Genomic DNA, 5504 nt, shown 5'->3' on the forward strand with positions numbered 1-5504 from the left:
CACCTGAATGGGGCACCCTTCTACATCAATCTAGTCAATAGGGCTGTTATAAATGAAAACCCCTCCAAACAATAGCGATAATACCCAGCCAACATAGGAAACTCCAGATCTCAGTAGCAGTAGATGATCTGGGCCAACTTTAAACTGCCTCAATTTTTTTCGGATCCACTTTAATCCCCTCACTAGACACCACGTGGCTAAGAATGCCAGCGAGTCCAACTCTAAACTACCTCAATCTTTTTCGAATCCACCTTAATCCCCTCACTTGACACCACGTGGCTAAGAATGCCACCGAGTCTAACTAAAACTAACACTTGGAGAATTTAGCATATAGCTTCTTCTCCCTCAAAGTCTGGAGCACGATCCTCAGATGCTGCTCATGATCCTCTCAGCCGTGAGAATACACCAATATATCATTAATGAAAATTATGACGAAGGAGGGTGGGCAAACCTCAGCGAGGATGCTGAGTCCCAAAGGGGTGAATGTGATGCCCATGATAGAGGGCAGGCTGATGAGGGCGGGTCAAGCACGACTGGCAGGTTTTTAGGCTAGCAAGCTTTTGAAGAAGGGGTGGACATGTCACCTTACGCGAATCCTACATCGGAATGGGAGAGAAAAGTGAAGAGATTTATAAGGCATAACACAAGTTCACATGGAACATACATTTTTGGGGCTTGAGGTGGCGTATCCCAAAAGACAAATTCGGACGGGCCTAGGCCCAAAGCAAACAATATGTTCCATGGACTTGGGTCATGACAAATATAGTATCAAAGCCGAATCTCCCATACTACGATGGTGGGGCAAACCTCAGTGAGGATGATGAGTCCCAAGAGGGGCGAATGTGATGCCCATGATAGAGGGCGGGCTGATAAGGGCGGGTCAAGTAGGACTGACAAACTTCTAGGTTGGCGAGGTTTTGAGAAAGAAGTGCACATTTCACCTTAGGAAATTCCCACATCGAAATGGGAGAGAAAAGTGAAGTGCTTTATAAGGCATGATACAAGTTCACATGGTACGCATGCTTTTGAGGCTCGAGGTGGCATAGCCCCAAAAGATAAATTCGTATAGGCCTAGACCCAAAGCAGATAATACGTACCACGGGCTTGGGTCGTGAAAAATATAAATATGGCATCAGAGCCGAATTTTCCTCAGTGCGATGGTGGGGCAAACCTCAGTGAGGACGCTGAGTCCCAAGGGGGTGAATGTGATGCCCGTGATGGAGGGCGGGTCAAGCATGACTGGCAGGCTTCCAGGCTGGCGAGCTTCTAAAAAAGAGGTGCACAAGTCACCTTAGGCGAATCCCAATATTAGAATGGAAGAGGAAAGTGAATTGCTTTATAAGGCATGTCACAAGTTCACATAGTACGTACGCTTTTGTAACGACCCGACTTGTCGTTTTAAGAATTAGCGCCTCGTCCAATGGATTAAGGTCTCGAGCAGCTTCGTAATATGTATTATGACCCGCGGGTGTGGTCGAGTTTGATTTACTGAAGATTCAAAATTTTATTTAAAGAACAATTCTTATTTAGAAGCTTAAATAGAAAGAGTTAACCGGAGAGTTGACTTTTGAGCAAACGACCCTGGAATGAAATTTTTATGATGTCAATAGCTTCGTATGATGATTTTGGACTTAGGCATATGTTCGGATTTGGATTTGGAAGTCCGTAGGACAATTGGTATATTTGGTTGAGGTCCCGAGGGGCTTGGGTGTATTTTTGGATCATTGATTGATAGATTAGTAAAGTTAAGAAATTTGGGAGTTTGACCATGGTCAATATCAGGTCAAGACGGCTCCTTTTCAGTGTTTTGAGTGCACGAGCAGGTCCGTAGCATGTTTTATGATTGAAATTCATATATGGTTTGTGTCTGGGAGGTTCCGGATGAGTTTCGGGGTGAGTTTTGAGCGAGTCGGGGCATTTCGGCACTCTGATATTGTTCTGGCACTTTTGGGGGTGCGGACAGTGCATTTTTGGGCGCTGAGGTGAAGGAGGGGTACGGACCGCACATAAGAACGCGGACAGCAGCAGAATTTCACGACCGCGCTCAAGATTTCGCGAACCGCACAATTCTGTCCGCGTCCGCGTGCCAGGAAGTTCTGCAGACCCGCTGGTCGGACTTCGGAAGCTTATATCTTTTGATCTACAAGGAATTATGGGATGATTCAAAAACAAAAATTGTAGTCCTTCGTGTCTAGTTTCCAAAAAGGTAAAGAGGTCATCATTTGGACATCAGTAGAAAAGGTTATGGACAAAATACTAAAGCCTGGCAGTGTTGGCCCAAGAATTTCGCGGCCGCATCATTTTTTTCTGCGACCGCGGGACCTGGGGCGCGGCCGCGGTTGGAATTTCATGGACCGCGTAGGGGAGTTCAGAGGGTGCACTATATAAACGGGGTTTAGGGCATTATTTCACATTTTGGACCTAGGGAGCTCGGTTTGTGGCGATCTTTCGAGGGTTTTTTAAGAAATTCATCGGGATAAGTAATCTTTGGTTAAAATACATGAATATATCACTGATTTCATCATTTAATTAGTACTTTGAGATGAAAATTTTGGAAAAATTATAGAAATTTCATAAACTACAAATTTAAGATTTGGAGGTCGATTTGTTATTGGAATTCGATAAAATTGGTATGGTTGAACTCGTATCGGAATGGGTGTTCGGATTTCATAAAAATTATGTCGGGTTCTGAGGGGCGGGCCCCGCATTGACTTTTGTTGACTTTTTGAAATAAATTTCTAAGTCGACGTTTTATTATCCGGAATTATTTTCGATGAATTTTAATGAAGTTATACAACTGATTTGAATAGATTTGAGCGGTCCGGAAGCCAATTCAAGCAAGAAGGAGATTTTGGAATATAGGCATAACTTCAAAAAGGTAAGTGTCTTGCTTAACCTTGAGTGGGAGAATTACCCCTTAGACATCGAGTCTTATATGCCATTTGTGAAATGTGAAAAGCCGTGTACGCGAGGTGACGAGTACGTACTCGGGCTTATATGTGCAAATTTTATTGGATTAAAGTCTTAGGCATTATTGTATAGTAAATTGGATAATCGTGGATAATTATTAAATCATCTGTTTGCCATGCCTAAATCCTTGTTGTTGAATTTATTTTTATATGACAATTTGATGGAATTATTACTTGTATATTTATGTGAATTCCGTGAGTTTGATGGTTAATATTTCTTGGAATTTAACTTCATTATGGATTTTTTCTCTGTAAATAATTAATTAAGCAAGGTTAAGAAAAAATATTAATATAATTATCTAAATTTGCATTAATGAAGGCTTTGCTTTATGCTGAGTAATTTCTATCTCTATTGATTATTTTTGGGTGTTATATACATTGTGTGGAGCCTTGGGCTATTTGTTGTGAAATTAATTGATTTCGTTATATTTTTGGAATTTGGTTGTGGCCATTGGGTAAATTGTGATATGAATTGATTTTATTATGTTGTCGTGATAATTTTCCATGTAAATTATTGTGTTATGAGAGTTATTATTTTGGGGAGATAAGGGTGACATTTCACCGTTGATATTATGTGGGTATAAGGGTGGCATTTCATTGTTGTTGTGTTTGTTGGAATATTGTCTGGGCGGAGCGATAAGGGTGGCTATAGGAACGATAAGGGCGACAATAAGAGCGATAATGATGGCTATTGATATTATCTAGGCGGAGCGATAAGGGTGGCTATAGGAGCGATAAGGGCGGCAATAGGAACGATAAGGGTGGCTATTGTCAGGGACGATATGTGATGATGTGGGGTTGTGGTGTTGATAATTTTCATGTGATATTGTGATTTGCTTGTATTTATTTTTATACCTTGTGCAATTTATCTTGTTGTTGGTAAATTGATAATAATCTGATTTATGTTGAAATTGGGAGCCTATGGCTATTGCCAAGCGGTTTATAAAATGAAATGTGGGCACGAGATGCCATGAATTATAATATGAAATGGGGATATTGGCGCGTGAATTGTCTATGCAGTTGTGATATGAAATGTGGGCACGAGGTGCTATGATGAAATGATAATAATATTTGGCACGTAAATTATCCATGCAGTTGTGATATAAAATGAGCGCACGAGGTGCCGGGAAAATATGATGATTTAATTATGGGCAGGAGGTACCATGAAAATATGAAAATGGGCTGAGACCCGTATTTTTATAATTTTGAAATGAGGTGTCACATGGTGACTCTTTAATCAAAAGAATTATATTTGAATGATATTTATTCAACAAAGAAAAGGAGTTTTATTCGTAAGAATTATATGTGAAGGATATTTATTTGAAAAGCTTGAATTAATTGGGCGTACATGTATTTATTAATTGTTGAGTGATATATATGGTATTCTTGTTGTCTTGCTGCGCATACCACTATTTGTTTTATCCTGCCCTTATTGCTATCTGTTTTCCTAGTATTTTGTATATTATATTGCGCAGGTTAATAAACTAGTGAGTGTCTTGACTGTACCTCGTCTCTACTCCATTGAGGTTAGTCTTGATACTTACTGGGTACCGACCGTGGTGTACTCATACTACACTTCTGCACATTTTTGTGCAAAGCCAGATATTGGAGATATCGGACTTGAGCAGAGTTATAGCGGGATCGTAAATATTTAAGGTAGATATGTTTGGTCGTCGCAGTCCCTTGGGGTCTTTTCATTTCATTGTACTGTTAATTTGTAATCAAACAGTATTGCATATTCGGTCCTCGTGATCATTCCATGTATTCAGTTAGAGTTTGTGACTCAGTACTACCAGTCTTGGGAGCTTATATATTGTAATTATTTCTGCTATTAGTTTCAAAAAAAATGGCTTCAAAAGATAATTGAAATCGGCTTACCTAGTCTTAGAGACTAGGTGTTATCACGACGCCTGTGGTGGGATTTTTGGTCGTGACAAGTTGGTATCAGATCTCTAGGTTCACAGGTTCTACGAATCATGAACGAGTCTAGTAGAGTCTTGCAGATCGGTACGGAGACGTCTGTACTTATCTTCGAGAGGCTACAGAACTGTTAGGAAATTTCTATTTCTTTCATTCCTATCGTGCGAAATTTGTTGAATTTGGAATTTGAACCTTTGTATCTCCATTCTCTCACAGATGGCGAGGACACATGCTACTAGGTTAGCTGAGCAGGCATCCGCACATACTGCTAGGGCTGCAAGAGGCCGGGGCCGAGGTAGAGGCCAAGGTAGAGGTCGAGGAAGGGCACGTGCTGCGACTAGAGCACCTGTCAGAACAACATTTGAGGAGCCACTAGTAGCTTCAGTTGGGGGACAGGTACCAGAAGTACCTGTTGTTACCCCCGAACTTCAGGAGACCTTAGCACAGTTCATGAGTATGTTTGGTACATTAACTCAGGCGGGATTGATCTCTGTTGCACTAAATATTTCGCAGATTGGGGGAGTAGCTCAGACTCCTACCATAACTCCAGAGCAGTAGGTTCACGTTGGTCAGGTTCCGGGTTTAGTACCAGTATAACCTGTTATTCTGTTTCGG

Source organism: Nicotiana tabacum, chromosome 15 (assembly GCF_000715075.1).
Source record: "Nicotiana tabacum cultivar K326 chromosome 15, ASM71507v2, whole genome shotgun sequence".
NCBI classification, from domain to species: Eukaryota; Viridiplantae; Streptophyta; class Magnoliopsida; order Solanales; family Solanaceae; genus Nicotiana; species Nicotiana tabacum.